At 42.1% G+C, this 21436-nt stretch overlaps 1 long non-coding RNA gene across 1 annotated transcript in view; it reads right to left on the reverse strand.

Moving 5' to 3' along the window:
• Positions 1 to 446: 446 nt before the first annotated feature.
• LOC114011108 (uncharacterized) overlaps positions 447 to 21436 on the reverse strand; it is a 171326-nt gene continuing 150336 nt past the window's right edge. The window contains exons 13-18 of the long non-coding RNA XR_003552865.2: positions 19570 to 19752; positions 18828 to 18977; positions 17122 to 17294; positions 9716 to 9834; positions 715 to 839; positions 447 to 581 (exon numbers count right to left, since the gene is read on the reverse strand). This is a non-coding gene — a long non-coding RNA (uncharacterized LOC114011108). The remainder of the gene's footprint in view (positions 582 to 714; positions 840 to 9715; positions 9835 to 17121; positions 17295 to 18827; positions 18978 to 19569; positions 19753 to 21436) is intronic.

A 21436-nucleotide genomic window follows, 5' to 3' on the forward strand; every position in this document is an offset into this window, starting at 1 on the left:
GACAGCTGCTGTAGGATCAGATCTTGCAGCCAGTGACAAAGAGAAAAAAAGGTAAATGCTTTCCATCTCAATTCACTTGTTCTGCGTGTCTTATCTTCAGCTACGGGGGAGTGTATGAAAAATGTATTTTGAAGCATGTCAAAGCAGGAAAAATTCAATTTGCCACTAATAGATGAATTAGCTCTGAAAAGTAAGCTTAACTGAGTCAAACTGCACATTAGGAAATCAGCCCTCATCTGCCATCACTTAGAACATGAATACAGCAATACAAGAAAGTAATAAGCTGCCTGAATAAGGCTAAATTTCCTTGCTTTGTGAATAAATAGAAAATATGTATCAACTCAAAATCATTCCATGCTTGTGTGCATACCTGCACGCACATGCTTATGGGTATGTAGAAACACTTGGAATGCAGCTGAGTTTCTCTCTGTCAAGCTTACCTGTACATGCCAAATTGCACCAGTTAAGGATCCAGATCGTTCCAGCAGTTGCTCCGTAGTTCAGCAGAGGTCAGAGTCGTAAAACCAATTTATGCCACTTGAAACCTGGGTTTCACAAAGCTCTCCGTAGCCTACACAGAGCTGTAAAGGCAAAGAGAGGCCAGTGGAGATCAAGCAAAGATCAACACCTCTCTCCTATCACACATCAGCTTTGCAGCCTTGAAAAGCACGTTTGTCTTAGCTGTGATCCTTATTGACACAGCTGAAAACTTACTGTAATAAACCCCTGTTGTAGCCTCTGTCACCTCCTCCATCACTCGCAGATTAGCAGCCAACTACATACACCACTCAGCTCCATCTGTGGATGGAATGCGGTTGATGATGTGGCTATCATTTGACCTGTGTCAGAGGCAGAAACAATTTTACACCATGACACTTGCAACTCAGAAAACTTCCAAACATGACATTCAAAGTTATATGGTCTGAACACACGGTCTTAGTAATGATTGGCATTTGACCATCTGGTCAGCATCTCAATATATAAATGACCTAATTAAGAGATACCCATGAGGTGCATAATATATTATTAATAGCCAATGCTGGTATGATACAATGCAGCAAAATAATTGAATGCTTGGGATCTGAGCAGCTCAGTTACCTGTACTGTTGTATACTTGCTGATCTCTAGTGCAAGTTCTACATTTCCAACCCATGAGAAAGCCTAAAAGAAGTTGTCTGAGCAACAAACCCATGCTCTGCAAAAGCCAGCTGCAGCCAGCGAATATCAGCTGTGACTCAGGATCCCCAGAGCCCCCTAAGCATCACCAGTGGCCGACAGGAGACAGGCACCCCGGAAATCAATAGTTCATGAAATAAATTCCCAGCCAATCTTTTACTGGCCTCAAAAGTATGTGTATGCAGACTTCTGTAGCCTCAACTTTATGCCTTTTACAAGTATTGGTGCTTGTGTGCACACACACAAGCCCTGTAATTCATACAGGTTAGCGAAGCATGGGTACATGCATATATTCATGGCAGGAAAGCTCGAAGTATCTATCTCTACACATCAGCAGAGTCTCCACGCTGCTTCAGGTGTTCCCACCTTAGTCGTTCTAACAAGGCATGCCACCAAATTTCTCTTTACATCACCTCCTGTAAGCTAATTATTTTAACTGACTAATCAAGCTGAGTCATGATGGGCCAGACTCTTTCATTCTTAATAATTTTCCATTGTCTTGTTTATTGGAGAGGACAGTCAGTGCAGTGGAGGAACTGCCTAAAGAGGATGTCAGAATCAGACCCTGTATGTTCACGACGAATTGAGATAATCTCTGCAGACTACTTTATCTGATGCCTCCCAGGTTTTTTGTGTGTGATACTACACAGATGGAAATGTTAGCAGCAGAGGAAGAAAAAGAAGTGCTAGAAGCATAATAAATGTGACAAAAAGTGGTTACGTGTTTATTGCAGAAGGGCAGAGATGACAAAAGCTGAAAGGGGAAGCGCGGCAGCAGCAGCGATGCAAGACACTTTATCCCTACACAGACATGAAGCACAGTAGACAAAACCAGACAAAATCTGAAAAACATGGCCCTTCCCAGGTGACAACACGCAGGCTTGGTTTTCTCTTAGCGTTTAGATTCTAGCTATAAAATTCTCTTGACTGTCTATGTATAGCAGTATGCGTGTATTCCTTATCTTGCACGTACTCCTCGCCACATCACACTCAAAACTGAAGCAAATACTCTCACACTTGGGTGCTCTGTGCAAGCTGTCTTACAGAGGTCTAACATTTTAGGAAGGACTGCCTGTCTTCTCCTTTGACAGCTCACAGGGGCTTCATTTTCAAGTTAAGCAGCCAAAAACTGAGGAAGGCAAGATTACCACTGCATCTCACCCAGCCAGTCTCGGGCACCTATATCCTAGGATGGAATCAGCCACGAAGAAGTCCCTATTTCTTCCCAAGAATGAAACAAGAGACACAGAAAAATAAGTTCTGGATATAGATGTCTAACTTGCCGCTACCTTAGGTAGAGCAGATGAATCCCAAACTTCAGTGTTGATGTAGACCACTATTTATATGTCAAAATCCAAATGAATGTTGCTATACAATACCGGCTTTTAGATACCTCGCCCTAATGAACCTTATATGCAGTGATGCTGTCAGGGTCCTGGAAAGATATTTCCCACAATCCTCGTTCACATGGTATCTGCTGATCTCTTCATTTCCCCAGTACATTTCTAAGAGACTGAGTTTAGCTGAAAAGGTGTACCAATTTATTAATCGTGGGTCAGCCTTTTTTAATCCAGAGTCTGATCAGTCCCCAAGTATGCTAACATATACATCAATACGTACATCAATACTCCAAGCTGTATGCTATATATACTGACACGCTTATTTCCAGTAGTGATATATTAATGAAACCAGAACTGTGTGGTTTCATACATCTTTGATTCTTTCTGTTCACAAATTTTAAGTAATGTGGCAAAAATTCGCAATGGATAAATTATGGGGTTTAATTCAAAGTTCTAAATCTTCATATGATTTGGATAATTTAGCTTGCATTAAACAATTTTGAAAGCTGAAACTACTGACAAGAAAAATAATTGAAAGCAAGAGAAAGGGAAAATAAACAAACAGAAACAAGGACTAATAAAAGACAATTAAATATATGAAATCTGGAATAAAAAACCAAAACAATTCCGGTACTAATTTTGAAACACTGCTCTGGAGAACACAGCTGGAATAAACATTTTTTTTTTCCTGAAAAGGCTGCATAGCCATGGCTGCTTTCTGCATGATGCAATTAATTATTAGCACAATACCTTTTGCAGATATCTGACATTTCAATACAAATGAGAAACAAAAATACAAAAACGGAGTCAAAGGGATCATACATTCTCCCAGTTTTAACAACAAAGGTCAGTAATTATCTGACTGGAGACCAGGAGCTAAAAGCAGTGGTGTTAATATTCTCTGAAACTTGCTTCATCCCTCTTCTGTAGCTGCTTAACCAGAAAAGCAGCTCGGCTCCACCACCACCAAGGGCAGTCTGATGTGAGCAGGTAGATGTGTACGGTGTGTTACACCTCAGCAAGTTGCAGAAAATATTCTGTCCTGCAAAAACGGGCATTTTTTGAGATGGTTACATGGTGCTGCAATGATGACGTTCAGCCTAAACAGTAATATTTGTCTATGAAATCCAGTCAACTTGTATATAAATTTGATTCTTTATCCCATGGTTTAAATAGAAATTGTAATTCAGTTGGAACGTCTGTACTTCTGCAAAACTTTAAATAGGAATGAGTCTGAGAATAGTTTTGTTTGCTTTACAGTAAAAGAAAATAGGGCGGGAAATACTATTAATTACTTCTGATGAAAATGTATGAAATAATGGAATTTTTATATAAGAGAACTTAGCAGCTTTTTCATATGCATTTGGGCCACAAGCTACAAATTAAATCTGAGTTTGTGAACTCTATTTGTTACATGAATAAGTATGGATTAGTGGATTGAGTTGGGATAAGTTTATTCTAGTATAGCTGTATCGGTCTGAGATTATTTACAGTGCTCTACATTTCTGCAATAGATTTGACTGGGTTTTTTTTCCTTCCTTGTTTATTTCAGGATGTCTGCGTTTAGTCAGGGGGGATTGTAGTTTCTCACAGCTTTTTTTTCCCCCCTCCTAATAGAACTTCTGGGTTTTTACAGGTTACTGGAAAATATTTTAAGTCTGTAATTCAAATAGCCACAAAATAATTTGTTTGGAAGAAAACTGAAAGCAAAGGAACACCGCCTGTTGTTTAAAACCATGACAATTTTACTTGTCATGTAAACCGCCGATTTTACTGCAACGGTTGACAACTCTCTCGCACCATGGAGCAGATGGCCAGGGACAGTCACACGCACTGGGAAGGCAGGCCATTCCTGCTCACGGTCCCTCCCACCAAACGGCGCTGCCGACGCACTTACGGAGTTGCCCACCAGCAACAGCTTTGCAGGTGAACAACACGCTTTAGGATCAGCAGATACTTAGAGGTATGTGTTGATGACTCCACCACCAACTCAAATATCACCACCTCCACTGCCGCACACACACCAGCATCTTGCCTTTCATTCTTTCTCATAGCGCCGGGGGTAGGGGGGTGAGTATTGCCTTAGGGCAAACATGTCACAGCGTGTAGGAGGATCAAATCTGTTTTTTCCCTCCTCTTGAGTCTACATTAATGGAAATACCCCATGCCAAGCAGTTCACAGATGGAGGGTCAGATGAACCAACAATGTACTTGGAAGCAGAAAACTGGAAAAAATACACCACATGCCTAACAAGCTTCTTTCCCTTCTTTCACTAGGCTCCATCACTGAAGGTTCATTCCTGAGCCAGAACAGTGAATAACCACTTGCAAGACTCTCCAGAAAATTTTCAAATCTTTCAGCAATAAAATGAAAGTAGACCCTTAAGTTTATATTCTATGTTCTCTCAAGTGAGGTTGTGAGATGGCCAAAAGAGTCATTCTGCCAAGTTTATTTTTTAAACATTGTATATCCTCGTAATCTGGATTAAAAAATTTCCAGTGAAGGAGCAGAGCGTCCTCCATGTGACTGGAAGGTTTCTAGAATACCACAGATGCTAACCAAAGCTAAGAGATACCAGTCTTCTGAAAAACTTCTATGTGATTCCAGTGACAAGTGGCATTCCTCAAGTCCATACTGGGACCAGTGCTGTTCCATATCTTTATCTGCGACATGGACAGTGGGATGGAGCACAGCCCCAGCAAGGCTGCCAACACCACCAAGCTGTGCAGTGCAACCAACTCACTGGAGGGAAGGGAGGGACCTGGACAGGCTTGAGAGGTGGGCCTGTGCAAACCTCATGAAGTTCAGCAAGCCCAAGTGCAAGGCCCTGCATGTGGCTCAGGGCAATCCCAAGCACAAAGACAGGCTGGGTGAAGAATGGATTGAGGGCAGATCTGAAGAGAAGGACTTGAGGCTGCTGGTTGACAAGAAGCTCAACATGGCCCAGCAATGTGCCCTTGCAGCCCACAAAGCCAACCGAATCCTGGGCTGCGCCGCAAGGAGCATGGCCAGCAGGTCGAGGGAGGGGAGTCTCCCCCTCTACCTCACCCTGGTGAGACCCCACCTGCAGTGCTGTGTCCAGCTCTGGGGGCCCCAACATCAGGTGGATGTGGACCTGTTGGAGTGAGTCCAGAGGAGGCCACAAAGATGATGGGAGGGCTGGAGCCCCTCTCCTGTGGGGACAGGCTGAGAGAGTTGGGGTTGCTCAGCCTCGAGAAGAGGTGGCCCCAGGGAGACCTTACAGCAGCTTCCAGCACCTAACGGGGCCGACAGGAAAGCTGGGGGGGGGGGGGGGGGGGGGGGTTGACAAGGGCTTGTAGCGATAGGGCAAGGGGGAATGGCTTTAGGCTGAGAGAGGGGAGATTGAGATTAGATATCAGGAAAAAATTCTTTATTGTGAGGGTAGTGAAGCACTGGCACAAGTTGCCCGGGGAAGCTGTGGGTGCCCCATCCCTGGCAGTGCCCAAGGCCAGGCTGGACAGGGCTGGGAGCAACCTGGGCTGGTGCGAGGGGTCCCTGCACATGGCAGGGGGTTGGAACATGATGATCTTTAAGGTCCCTTCCAACCCAAACCATTCTATGCTTCTATGATTCAATCTGCCTGATGTTGAAAAGAGGAAGCATCTTGTTTCTTTTCTCTGTCATCTAGTTTTATATGCAGAAAACATACAAAATGCATGTGCTTTTTAAATAAAACATAAATATGTACACATTATTTCTTCTGTCTTTACAGCCTTACTTGGATTAAGTGATACTAACTAAAACCAAAGCTTCCTCTGTAAGGAAAGAGATGCTGATAATTCAGTTATTATTATGAAATTATATTAAGTCTGGTCAACAATTTTCTGCATTGCTTCATGCTAATTATTGCAACAGCAAGTCTTACAGATGCTGCACATGCAGAATTTCACAACAGGCACCTATAAAAAAAATACATATATAGCAGCCACAGCTAAATAAATGAATCACAGAAAAGTCAACTGAAGAAAAGATTTTCTATTTACCAAAAATTTTAGTGAAGGTAAAAAACCTATTTCTTCATTCATGATAGCATTGCTAAATAGTGCTACTGGAAATTTAGGTAAATTCTTCCCTATTCAAATAGGAGCCAGTGAAAGTGTTCAAGTGTCAGCCAGCTGCTTATCGTTACTGATGGTGTAACATCAAGCTACTGTATAGCAATTAGATTTTCCCAACTTCAGAAGATGATCAGTCACATCATCCTGCCCATGCATCTTGATTCTTTCGCCAAGGTATGGATAAATACCATCCTCTGCCTGTTTTGCAAGAAAAGCCTGGTATCGGTGATCCAGCTTGGCTGGGCTGGCTCTTCACTGAAAATGCCCAGTGCAGTGGGAGAACCAGCAAACCTGGAAGCTATGCTGGTCCTCCATACCCCAGCAGTCTTGGGACTGTGTTAATACTATATTTTACATGCATGTCCATGGAAATATTAGATGTGCAATTTTTGGCCAACTAATTATTACCCATCCCTTCTTTCTTGTCCTGTGTCTCCAGCTTGACGTAGGGAGCCAGCCTTGGTGGTACGGTGTGTTGCTGTGTGTTCTTCCTTTCATGACACAAATGCAGGAGCACCCCAACATACAAGACACCACCACATCTGACAAGTCCTCTGAGAGTTCTCTAAAGTGGAGGAGGGTTTTTTCCCCCCTCATCATTAACTGAGAACCCAAGATGTAATTTAAACATATATATTGCAGAAAATAAACAAATTTCAGCAGTGCCTAAGAAAAACATGTAATTAACAAATGTTATAACAAAAGCTATGAAAAATGCATTGCCATATTTGAAAAGGCCTAAAATAAATAGGCAAAAAATCCCGAGCAGTTGCAAAGCTGAAGCTGGAAACGTACCAATTAAGGCATACATGTTTCAAAAGACCTTGGGAAGGAGAAGAGGGAAAACCAACTTAATCCCTAGCAATAACAAGCCACGTTCCAGTACCCAGCCACAGGAATGGGAGGCAGATAAAGAAGAAAGAAGCAGGGAAGCCTTTTTATCTGGGGCTAAAGAGCAGCACATCACCCAGTGAGACTTTTCTACGTACCTCTTGTTAGGCATGTTTCAGAACACAAGCAGGAAGGATGTCGTTCCAGGACATCCAATATTTCCCCAGGACGCAAGAGCCTTACAAGCTAAGGAATCCTTCTTAAATATAATCTTAATGCTTTTCATTGTTTTCTTTCTGTATAGCTTTAGTACTGCAAATCTGTGCTTTTAAGTAAGCACGGCCTTTTTAATCACGTCTCATGAAGCAGCTTCCTCAGAGCAAGAGCACAAAAGATGTGCCATTTCCATGGAAGTAGCAGTCCCCAAAAGTGCAGCACTGCAGCCCATCTTCTCTAGGCAGAGCCTTAAAACAGGTTGCTGGAGGAACACCAGGACAAGAGCAAGGCTGCCCTTCCCATCTCCTGCCTACCTGGCAGCATGGGAGAGTGAGAGGCAGAGGCAAGCACCACCCGGCACGTGGTGGGACAGTGACAGTAGCCCCGGAGGGGACAGTTACACTAGGAAAGACATCTAGAAAAAAGTTCAGTTCAGCTGGTGTGTCAGTTCAGCCACAGCTCCCATTCCTGTGGCTGGGTACTGGAACGTGGCTTGTTATTGCTAGGGATTAAGTTGGTTTTCCCTCTTCTCCTTCCCAAGGTCTTTTGAAACATGTATGCCTTAATTGGTACGTTTCCAGCTTCAGCTTTGCAACTGCTCGGGATTTTTTGCCTATTTATTTTAGGCCTTTTCAAATATGGCAATGCATTTTTCATAGCTTTTGTTATAACATTTGTTAATTACATGTTTTTCTTAGGCACTGCTGAAATTTGTTTATTTTCTGCAATCTAAAAAACCAGATTTAGGAGAAAGGCTCTCCTCAAGCTACAGCTTAAAAGCAACTGCCCTCATACCTTGCTCACCTAAGAAGTGCAATAAAATAAATTCTGCTAAATGCTTTACAGTTCCATAGCATTCCTTTAAAACTTTCTAAAGCAATTACATCCTTTTATTAGGATATGTTAACAGATTTTAGCAGTTTCTTTAGCAAGATTATTTTTGGGTGAGCAGTCATTTTGCAGATTTAATACAAGTTCTACACTTGCAGTATATTAGCTGAGCTGAATTGCTACTGGGAAGTTAAACATATTGCAGAAGATGCTTTGCAGAGTGAAACAGCAGTAAAAAAGAAGCTATTTTGTTGAGATGATGCATTTTATTTCATAGCCAGAAACATATTAAAGTATGCAGAGCATATAAAAGTAAGTGTTGAGATTGCATCAAGGATAGTCTCAATTTGAGATAAAGAACCCAATTTCTTAGATTTCTTTGCAAATGGGGGAAAAAAAAATACATGCCAAAATGTAAAAGAAAGAAGACTTGTTCTACAGCCACAATCTGAAGGGCATAAAGATCCTTCTAGCCATCAAAGTCCTCTACAGAAATGCCCTCAGGTCACCATGATGCACTTCAGTAAAGAACCTCCTAGAAATACAGCAAAAAGTCTCAGAAGGTGTGAAATATATATATGCATATATTTATATCCAAGCCATGGAACGATACTGGAGAACATCGATTAGGAGTGTGATCTATCACTTTCTAAAGGGACTGCACTACAAAAGTCACCGAAATATCTTATTTATTACAGTGGCATCTCAGAGACAGCAGCCCTGAAATCCCAGCATCAAGCAAGTCCTCTTTGAACACTACTACAACTGCAAAACCCTCAAAGACGCATAAACCACCCCCCTGACATCGTCCTTCTTCATCTTCCCAGTAATACCACAAATTATACTTCTGTACAGAGCAGGCACACCTAAATCCAGCTTCAGTTTTACAGATTTCACAGCATCTGGTGTCTAAGGAGAAGGTTTTTGATGAGAGGGTCTTCATATCAGAGTTCACTAGAAAACCTACTGAAATATGCAACCATTTTCAGGCAGATTTCCACATTTAGAGCATGCTATAAGATGACACGTGTAACATGCCAAGATATGAGTTATGTATAACTCTGCTCTAAAAGGAGCCGCTGAGCAAAGTGCAGTCCCCAGCTGCCTATGATCCAAGCTGAGTAGTGCAGCTCAAGTGCGTAAGCCCAGCTTTGCACTCAACTAAGCTTAGTATAAACTTGGATACTCAAACCCGTCCCTGTTTCAGGCTTTAGGCTGCTCAGATCCACACCCTGTCATACCTTAAACTGTGCGTCGTAAAGTGAAGGACAACACTGGGACAGGGTCAGGAGGAATCTGCGATATCCATGCTGAAGTTCTCAAACAGCAGGTAAATGAAGGAAAGACACTGTCATCTTCTCTTAAGGGGAAAAACAAAAATAAAAATTAGAAATTGAAACAAAGGATTTGTCACTGTTTACTACAAGGGCTGTGGGCATTGAACTTGGCCTTTTAATAGGCTTCTTCGCACATCAATATGACCAGACCTTTACAAAGATAAACCACACACAGAAAAAGGACTTTAGATTCACCTCTGAACTGGGAAATTCTGCTCCTGACTGCTGGAAGCTTCAGGCTGTTTTTACCTTGTCTTCTGCCAGTCACGAGCCATGTAGTTTCCTAGTGGTTCTATGACAAATTTCCTTACCCTGCAACTGTTCTGCAGTTGCAGTTCTTTTGGAGGATTTTACCTCGAGAGTGCTGTCTCTCAGCGTCACAGTTTAAAAATCACGAAATTTCACATCCATTTCCATTAGGCCCGTCTGGCAGGTTCCAGAAGCAGAGCTGTCATGGAGCAGAATGCCTGCTATCCAGCCGTATAAACCCATTAAGACAACTTAGACTTAAGCTGCAGAGTATCAGCTTTCCAGAGGCAGTGAACTAATTCTCCTTCCCCCCCCCCGCCCCAGTACAAAGTGCCCGTCTCTCTCAGACATGCAGGTAAAAGGCAGTTTCTTCAGGAATTTATTGGAAGGCACAAGGGGGACAGGGAGAGGGAAGAAAAGCCATGGAAATTCCTGTACCTAACACGCTATTCCAAGCGTCTGGCTATTGGCCAGCATCATAGGCACACATACAAATATATTTCTATATATTTCTACAGAGTCTGCCATTTTCTGGTATCTTTATCATCATTTGGAAAAAAAACCCAACACACACACACACACACAAAAAAACCCCAAAACCCAAAACTGTTACGCTAGCAGTGTGGGCATCTTGATCAGCTTATCTTTCAGTAGCTTCGCTGTACCATTCAGTTTGTGTTTCTCACATGCTCCCAGCGCCCCCCTCACAGGAATGTCCAGCACAGACCACCCCTCAAAACATCTCAGAAGGAGTTAGTATCTACCTACAATACCAACACAAGACTTTCTATCAAGTGAAGTCTTCAACTCAAGTAACTATGAAGCATACACCAAGCTTTCAAGTCCTATTTGATTTTAAGAACTTCTGCCCCAAATAAAACCTATATAAAAAAAAACCAAAACAAAATGCCCATGAAGCTTCTCAATCACTTCTCCTATGATGCTTACTGTATGGATCTTCATCACATGCCAGTTCAAGTTTCATAATTAAGACAACATTAAGAGCCAGGTAAAGCTGGATACTGAGAGGGTCTAAAGCTTTGCATTTGCATCGGCATCACTGGAAATTTATGCTTATAAGTAAGGGTCCTGTGTGTCTGTAACATTTTATTCCGGTAATTGTTGATTTATATATAAATAAAAAAAAAACCCATGTAATTATACTTGTGCATTCCACATACCTTTCCTAATTAAAAACTAAGCAACTACATATCTTGTAATAACAGTAGCTCTAATGTGCTTCCTTACAACTCTTGATTGACTGGAGCCGAGAAGTTGTACGTAAAAGGGGTTTTTTTATTTCTTCATCCAAAATAAAGCCAGAGTGACAAGTAATTAACTGAACACATACTAATTATTTTTGAAGCACCCATACTCCACATTATTTATTGGGTCTAGTGAAAATCTGCAAGTGAATGATAGTCAAACCCTGGTTTTGATAATTTTCTCTGTATTGCAAAGGGGCTTCTCTGCGATGTGATTAGAAGACACTTTGTCTTCAAGTTGCAAAAACACAGGAGTTCACAGACTCACAAGCTTTTCCAGAAGTCACTTGCAAGTCAAGCAGCTAACATCAATCACTGCAACACCTCGCCTACAGGGTTATAGTGAAACAATGGGCTACACAAAACCAAAATAAATCCCATGAAAGCTACATTCAGTGAGAATGCATATCTAGAGACCATAATGGAAATCTCTGAGCAGTAACTGTTCTCCTAATGAGAGCTGGATGCACCTTTTATTCACGTATGATGTTATTTCACTTTGTTAGGACCAATCTTTACAAAGAGCAGAATTTCCGTTCTGCAAAGAATCAGATTTTCCTGAAGAATTTCTTTTATTAGGAAAGCAAGGAGCCAAGGGATCTATTTCTGCATCTTTCTGGTTCCAGATAAGGAGCAATACCTGGGGTAAACAAGAAGGGAATTGAATGTAGTGTTCTAACTACACACGAGATGCCACCTTCTAAAATACAACCACTTTTAGCTTTCTTGAATTCCTTTTTATAGTTACCAGTAGTGCTGTTTGTACATGCAGTGATATACAAACAGCCTCCCTAAGGAGACTTCGACCGCATTTCACTAATATTGTGCTGCAGCTCAAAGCCAAGACTGCCAAGTGAGTGCACTGGCACCGAATATATGACAGATCATATGTAGAATTAGAAAGCACAATAAATTAGAAAACACGTGTTCCATCCTACATCCAAAAAGCTGGCCCTGCAGTATTAACACTCAAGCGCCAGATTTCCAAACATGAGACAAGCTTTGCCGTGCCATAAATTTCCCATAGTGTAAGAGTCAGCTGCAAATTCAGCAACGCATACAAAACATACTTTGTACAAAGGTGCACGCTGAATCTTACGTTGCACGCATAACTGCTGCTAAACCTGCACACTATAAACTCCCAACTATTAGGCACAAGAGGATTCCAGTGTGGATGCAACATAAATTGCATCACTGGCCTGCATAGGCTGTCCGAATTATAATTCAGCTGCTAATGCTCAACATGCATCCCACAAGTCAGCAGCTCTCCTGAAGGACATAACGGTTATATTCAGCATGGAGAAATGGGTAGGTGGAGATGACAGTTTGCTGCGATGGAGAGACGGGACGCAGCTTGATGCAAGCAAACGTCGATTTACTGTACAGAAGCACGAGTTTATATATACTTTCAGAAGCTGCGCGTTTTAAACAGATTGGATCTTGAAGCTAAGCCTTGCATACCAGGCAATCCCCGACTGGTGGTTAACTACCAGCAATTAACAGCAAGGACCTACAAGCTCCAGCACATTCCCCTCAGCTAACTGGTTGCCATGCATGGTCCTAATTTCCAGCCCGCTCCTGCAACAGTTCCTTTCCTTACTCCCTGCCTTAACCCATGTGTGAAACCTGCTTCTGATCCGTACCTCATCCCATCCTTGGAATAAGTGTAGTGGTCCCCGTCTGCATTTCTGTAGCTGGCAATATACACACTAGAACTAAACTCAGTATATGCAGGTGTATCTCTACTTTTAGACAGAGACCTCTAATTCTACCTCTAAACAGCACAAATAATTTGCAGCAAACAGTTCCATTAATTAAAATCAGGAACAACTTGAACACTTACTTTGATATCAATTGGCACGTCTTTCATTCTTCTTACAGATTTAAGAGAACTCAAATGTATTTTGCAGTTTATTGCCACACTCATAATTCAACCTACTATAATAAAATTCACAGTAAATCTGATCAGGCAATATTAATTTCAAAATACCATTTCTGGTATGAAAATAGCATATATTTCTTTGTAGCATCGATATTTACTGTATGCAACCAAAATTTTCAAAGATATTGAAAATGCTGCACCTCTATCTGCCAGTGCTTACCATGGCGCAGAGATTTCAACTGAAAAAACTGCTCCCAGCTGTCTCTGTAAGCAGATTTTTCCATTTGCAAAAGAGGGGTTTGTTAAATAACCTCATCTAAGATTGCACAGAAAATCTGTTGCAAAGCATAGAGCCCCAGATTTCTGGGGTTTAACTTAAAAAGCCTCCAGCGCCATGATTTAGAGCATACTTACTTGATTCTCTGATTGCCCAGGTATGCTTTCTAGAACATGCCTTTCAAGGGTAAGTGTGAGATGGGGAGAAAAATGGAGAGAAAACTGTATTACTGCTTTGACCTCCCAGTTACCTACATGGAAAAATATTTCTGTGTTGGATTATCATATAAAACACAGTGTTGCAGCTGTTGAGAGAGCACGTTAGCATTCCTCTTTATGTCAGCTATTCATGTCCTACTCCACACCTCTAAAGACAGTGGGCAAATCCTCATGGGACTTTCAGGGGTGCAGGACCATAACAGTACAAGCAATTTAAATAAAGCAACCACAATAAACCCTGGGAGAGCTCCCAGAAAACATCATTCAAATCACCCTGAGTGAACACAGCCTTTCAGCAGGGCACATCCAATACAGTTCCTGAGAAGCAGGAATCCTTGAAAGCGATCCTAAGCCCTCTCGGTTCTATATTCCATATCTTCCTCACTCACTACCAGAATGTCGACAACACATACCAACCTGTGAAAAGCTCTGTGAAGTCTGCAGCGTTTAACTGCTTGACAAGAAAGCACAGGGGCATGATGCACAAGAAGTGTCATTAATGTTAAAAATCCCTCCAAGTTTTTAAATAAATGCTGAAGAGCTAAAAAGCACATTTAAAGTTATATAATGGGCAGGAGCACTATTTCTTGTGCTTCCCCTGCTTGTTCTGTAAATGTTGCATCTACCAGCCTCTGCTAGAAAGGGTGAGGCTGCACAGCAGAAGCTGCTCCCAGGTACCGGCTGGATCCTTTCAGTGATGGGGAGCAGGCTGTTCTCCGCGGCGGCCAACCACATCCAAGCACAGCAAGCTTGTGGACTGTAACACATGCCAAGTAGGAGAGAGACATCGCCAAGCACAGAGCTTTCAGGGTAAGTATGGATTTGTACATCTCTGACAGGAGCAGGGTGTGCGCCTGGAGGAGCATGGCCACAGGAGACCCAAAAGAGATGATGATGAGAAGTGCCTGCAGCTCCAGAGGGCAGCGTGGGCGGTTATTCCAACTTACAAAACCACCAACACCAGCTTTTCTCAGCAGCTGTAGCCAAAAGCAAAGCTAGAAGAAAGGTCCAGCCTTTCAAGGACCCACTGGAGATGGGGAAAGATTTGTTTTCATATCTTTTTATTTAAATCTGCCAGACCCAACAGATTTGTGTATTCTCTCAGAAAGTATTTCTCTTATTCTAGCTTATTAATTTGAGTCTGTTGCAATAAAACAAGGACCAGAGCCTGGGAGCCACTTTGAGCACTGTGGCACATCTGCCGTGCAGAGAAGTTGAGGCCGTTCCGCCTCGACACCCTGGCTGAATCCCGGTCCCACACAAATGCCTTTTTAAACAACCATTTTCTCTTTCAACACATAAAAATTGAAGGATCTAAATCAATAGCTAAAGCTTACAATGGATGCAGAGCAGCTGTGGTTTTTAACAACGTGTGCAGCCACACGGGCTCCAAAATGAGCAGCTGCAGGGGGAGAAGCAGCAGGGGAGGGGAAACCCTGCCAAGGCAAACCATTAGGTTGCAAGCCCTCAGCACTGAGCGTGCAAGGGGAAGGTAGCATTTTAAGCAATGGTGGTTTCCCCCCACACACCCTCCAGATCTATTTTGTAAGTAGCAGGAAGGAGTCATCGCATTTAATCTTAAAGTAATCCCCTTTAAGCCTAAAGAGCTTATGCCTCTGCGAGCGCAGCATCCTGCTGGTGTCGTATGGGACCATAGGGGAGCGAGCAGCAACGTGAAAGTAGCTCCGTTTTCAGCAGAGAGCTCATCAGACGAGTATCAGCGTCCACTTTCTGGCCGCTGTCCATTACAGGGCTCCTAAGTACTGTATTTTGTACAATTGGATGGAGTCAAGAGGAAGTACCACCTGATACTTACTACACTTGGCAACGCATTCGAAAATTGTGCTAAACCATCGGGTTACCCTTGGAGACTGCAAGGTGAAGCACTGCGCTTCCAGTAGCGCACCCTCTGCAGAGCCCCAGAGAACGTGGCATAAACAGGAAGGAGGAAAAAACCCCAAACCCCAAACCCACACAGATTACAGATTTTTACCAGCCCCTGTCATGCCAGCAGGCAAAGGAGCAGATCTACACCACTTGCTGAGCCACACAGCTCTTACTGGGGGTCACAAAACCAGTCAACAAGTGCAGTTACAGTGTGCTGAGGCATGTTGTAATCTCCCCCTTGCTCAAGAAAGCTCGAGGCTGAACGATGCAAACCCCAGCTCACCCTTATCATGGAAGGACCAGAGGCCATCATCTTAGATTAGAAACAGGATGACTGAAGATAACTGGTCCAATGTATATATTCTTTGCTGTACTGTAAGTAGCATAAAAGAAATTACAAGAGATCTGCTGTCACACACGACAGCAGGCGAGTTGCAATAAGCTTTTGCTCCCTTTGGTCTAAAAGCTAACATTATAATTCAGGGTACTCTTATTCTCCCCCATCAATATTTCTTTGATCCAGATTTTTAAGCCAGCGTACTAGCACTCTGCTCAATAACATCTCTGTGCCCTGCCAACCCGTTATTGTTACTGCCAATAAACATGCCAATTTAGAAAGGGGCTGATTATGTAGTTCTGTGTAGGACAGTGTAATAATATATCACAACAGCAACAATCATTTTTATCTGTACTTGACAAGCGCAACATCCAAACTTTAAAATGAACCAGCCTCTTAAGGAATAAACCTTTTGTCAATAAAATGCATGCTCTCCAGAACTTTAATACCAGCTAGAAGGAAGGCATAGCACCTGCTTAAACATGATAGTTAATGTCTAAGCAGGTACTCTGCGTAATGTCATCTCCCATTAACATCTGGTCCAAGGCCTATTGAAGTCACCAGGAGTTTTATAATTGATTTCAGTGGGGTTTGGAATATGCCCTTACGCTGTACTGACTGTTTCTTGTGCGTACTACTCGATAAATACTTCTGTCTGCTTCTAAAAACGTATTTAGGAAAGAGTATTTAATAAAAAAAAACCAAAAAAAACCAACGTAACTTTTGGTTTACAGAAAGCAAACTTTAAAATACAGTTTGAAGGTATCAGAGTGGAGACTGAGACCTGAACCTTCTCCCTTCAGGAGGAAGGAGCTCAGCCCCACAAACATCTGCCTGACGTCACAAAAATGCCACTTGGGAAATGCCAGAGTCCTGGGGGCAACCAAGGCAGATGATGGATGATCCCTGCAGCTGCAGTCCTGGGGGCTGTCGCAGGCTGTGGCGCGGTGTGGTGGCATGCAGCACCAGGCTCTGTGTCCTCCTCCCGATGAGCTGCTCCCTCCCTCTTGTCTGGATATACCTCTGTGCCAGACAGAGCGCGTACAACTGTCTCCGAAGGGCAGCTTCACTGCTTGCAGCATACTGAAAGAGCCTACCACAAGGATGAGATCTTTTTCGTGTTTCCCTTCTTTCTCTTTTAAATATATTAGTTTCCTTCTGACTAAACATAGCTATGGATGCCTATAATCCCTACCCGTTTTATGGATGATGCAGGTCCTTAAACTGTTGCCTGGGCTTTTCAGGTTGCAGATGTGTGTATTTATCCAAGAACATCAGGAACCGGGGCACACCTGCTCTTCTGTCATTCTACACTGAAGTTGCCTCGTTATATCCAACCTGACACATCACCATCTCTTCCAGGGCGGGCTTGGGAGGGAGGAATACTGATGACATGTTTGTTTATAACCATGTTTATTAGACATATGTTCCTTAATCACGCAAGCTGTAAGTAGTTTATGCAGACAGTACTTCTGACAATGGGAAGTGTCTCGGGGCTGCTCCTCATTTATGCGCAATGGCAGCAGAGGCCACAATGCGCTAAAGAAGTCTGAGCACCCTTGGAAACATTCCTGCACTCCACCTGCTCCCAGTAGCACCCATTCAACCTGGAAACCAGTCTGATATGTGAAGCTGCCAGCTGGTGACTGCTGGCCCAAGGTGGGTGAACCACCCTTGTCTCCTTAGTGGTACCATCAGAAACCAGGCCCAATTTTCACCCTCCCTACTAACAGAAAGTGAAAATCAACTAGAAAACCAATTCAGCTGTGCTCTCCCTAATGAAGGAAGACTTGAAAATCTGATATCTTTTTGCCATTTCAGTTGTGATTAGTGACTAGGGAGTTTTATCATTCCAATCTATTTTAACCAACATTAAACATAAAAATATCCTCTTTTTGGAAAACAGAACCTCATCTCTACATTCCCTTGCTTAGTCTTCCACTTTGCTCACCCACATGTTTCTCATCTTCCCCCCATTCTATTTCTATCATGATTCTTTGTACTAAGCTGAAGTGTAACCACTTCATTTTTTTTTAATAAGAAATTACGCTGAGTACCTTTTAACCAGACTTCCAAACAAATGAAGCGTATCTTGCAGAAGGTTTAATTCCAGGGAATTTCTATTTCTTACACTCTTGCATTAAGTCTACAGTTCCTTAAACACCTTGCAGGTATAGTACTCACTTTCACACCTTAAAACTAACTATGAAAAGGACTGGGTGTTCATGTAACTCAAAAGAAGAAGGAGAGGGGGAAATAAAGGAAAATTCAAAAGGTTGTATTTGCACCAGGGACCAGTCTCTGGAAAAAACAGCACGTGCCTCAGCAATCACAGAGCCAGAGCTGCAGGCAAGTTAGGCATCTGACAGGCGCCGACCTTTAGGCATGCAGAGATTGTTTCAAGTGGCCTGTTGATATCATGATTCCCACCTCTAACATGAACAGCAGTAATTATTCTGGTACATCCTTCCTTGCAACCGGATAAAACCAAAACTCAAGGCTATGCAGTCTTCTCCTCGATGCTTATGTTTAATAAGATTTTACTGCTTCATTTCCTTCCAGAACCTGCTGACAAGCCAGGTTCAAGAAATGTCCCAAAATTCTGCAGTTGAGTTTGTTCAGGTTATTGCTGCTAGTAGGCATCAATTTGAAAAGAGTACCAATTCTTTCAGCAGTTTACTGAAAATAGTGTTTTGTATCACAAAGATTATTGGTTTATGACACTATGAAAATAATCAGAAGTACTAAAATACATACCCATTTCAGAAGACACTGACATGGTCTTCATCGGGTTCATAAACCCAGCAGACATGCAATGACACAGCTCAGCAAAACACCTAGGAAGAACCCTAGCGTGAAATACCCCAGCAGTTAGCCATCCAACAATCAACAGAAATTCACAATTGGTATGAATTCCAGCTGCTCTTTTAGCACTGCCAGTCATGGGTAATGACCTGATTCTTCTTGCCAGGCAGACAGTTACTGAATTACAACCACCTTTCCACTTGGATTGGGATGTAGGTCTGCGGGTTTAAGCTCTGAAGGCAGAATCTGAAAGAAGAAAAGTTTCTCTAAAGCTGATGATGTAAACATCCATTTGAAATTAAGGATTTTACCTGTTGCCAGCAGCCTTCAGACCCACTCCTAGATTCCCTTATATTGTCAAGAGCAGGGTCTTGCAACCCTGCAGGTCAACAACCAGCCACATTTTTTCTGCTTAAGCGGACGCCACAGGGAATAGTCTTAAGTATTTAAATCTAGTCTTTATTTGCAAGAACCACTTACAGGTGGATGCAGAGCTCAGAATAATAAATCGATTCAAATCAAGCAACAACACCAAACAGGATTTTCAGTGACTGGAACAGAAAGCTTAAAATTCACTTGAGTAGCACAAACCAACCCATACTCCAGCACTGATTTCAAAATTCTCCTTTACTAATTACTTAAGGTACCAGTATTCAAGCCCACCCTAGGGCTCAAATTCTCTTTCAATAATAGGATTATAACCTCAGCACAGGATAATATTAATACTTCACACACATAAGGTCCTTCAGTGAGGCACAATGAGCTTAAGTAAACCTCAGTACATGCCCCTTAAGTACCAACAGAGGAGAATTTGGAAAATGAGGATGAGGGCACTTACCAAATGAGTGAGTTTTATGAATCACACCTTTATGTTGAATGTTGGATTTCCTGCTATAAAATTGTAAAGTTAATTTCCTCTACATTTCCAATGGAGTCTTGATGTGACCTCAGTGGCATAAAATGCTAATAATCTCCATACCTTCAAGACTGAAGGAAAATAATAGTTTTCCTTGATGTTCTCCTGGGGAGGAAGGAGAGCGAAATAGAAGAGGAAAGCAAAAGAGACTCTTTCCTAATATTGACTTAGCCCAGAAGATTACATCACCATTTCTATAAAACACAAAACAATTTAAAACAACCAAACCCAGTGCGTACATTTTACTCTAGTTTGCCCTTAGGAATTTCTGATGAAAACAAATAGCTAGTTTTCATATAAAAGTTATACACCGAGCATATTTATTCATGCCTTTTGGAAAGCAACCTTCAAATACCATCCGACTTGCTTTATGGTTTGTATTATACCTATATACAGATACATATTTTCATACATATACACACAATGTATGCATTATATATAATGTACACACATCAATGCAAAAATCATTTGGGGGTGGGGAGGGGGCAAAGTCATACATCTCAGTTCCAGGACCAATTTTTCAGCCAAGCTGAACGTCTCCTGCTGTAGACTAGGTGCCACCCCTTTTTCTGGGGTGGATTCTAGGGTAAAGTCATCCACTTTGTCATAGTATTTGTGGATTCAAAAGGAAACTCATCTTCTGAAGGGCTGTTCCATGACTGCACAACAAATCCCCAGTAATGACAAACCTCTACACCTCCACTATGAAAAAGTCCTGGTTTTAACACCCCTATGCAATTTAAATGCAATACTACACAAATAAAATAAACTTAATTTGTTGCATACAGGCTTTTTTATTTCTTAACACATGCATCTCAGTCAGTATGGTTCAAAATCAGCTACACAAGCACTTTGAATATACCATGGGCTAGTGAAAGGTATGGACAATTCAAGAGGCACCTGGCCTTTCTATCAGCATGCACGGTACCATTTCCACATAAAAATCATATCTTCAAACATGGACTTTCCAGCACTATTTATTCAGCAAAAATAGCCTTTTTGGCTACTGTCCTTGGGAAGCAGCTGCTATCTGTGAATGACCAGCAGTCTGTCTTGGGGCATCTGAAAGCCATTGATGTTTTTTCATCAGCAGTCCTATCAAACTCACAAAGGTGAGAGAGTCCAGTCAGAGCCCAAGGTTTTTACAGTGAAACATGAATGCAAATTTCAGCCAGTAGCCCACAAACCATACTCCTCAGGAACACAGAAAATTCCTATCAATTATTCCTAACTGAAGCTGCCACCAGGGTGAATTAATTCATACAGCTGAGACCTCATGGTCTTCTGATCATTAGCTCCTAAAACATTTCTTATAGTTATTCCTATTGAGCACTGCTTCCTAGGGCCTTAAGGAGTTGCTCTGGGGGAGTGAGGGGAAGCATGTAGACCTTGGTTAATTGCATTTCCCTTTTCCATAAAGACACTCTTCATCCAAGTTGTCTCTGCAATGAAAATAATCCTGTGAACAGGTTCCAGGGAAGAACAAAATTCAACAAAAACCAACTGTATAAACAACATTAAAATCTTCTTGCAAGCATAGCTGGAAACAACCAACAGTAACCTAACTTAGATCACACAATAAACTGAATTAAAGTTTAGGAGGATGTCCTGGTTTCAGTTGGGATAGAGTTTATCTTCTTCTTAGTAGCTGGTACAGTGCTGTGTTTTGGATTTAGTATGAGAATAACGTTGATAACACCCTGATGGTTTAGTTATTGCTAGGTAATGCTTACTCTAAATCAAGAACTTCCCAGTTCCCTGTGCTCTGCCCGGGGACAGGGACACAAGA

Source organism: Falco peregrinus, chromosome 11, assembly GCF_023634155.1.
Source record: "Falco peregrinus isolate bFalPer1 chromosome 11, bFalPer1.pri, whole genome shotgun sequence".
In the NCBI taxonomy this organism is placed as follows: Eukaryota; Metazoa; Chordata; class Aves; order Falconiformes; family Falconidae; genus Falco; species Falco peregrinus.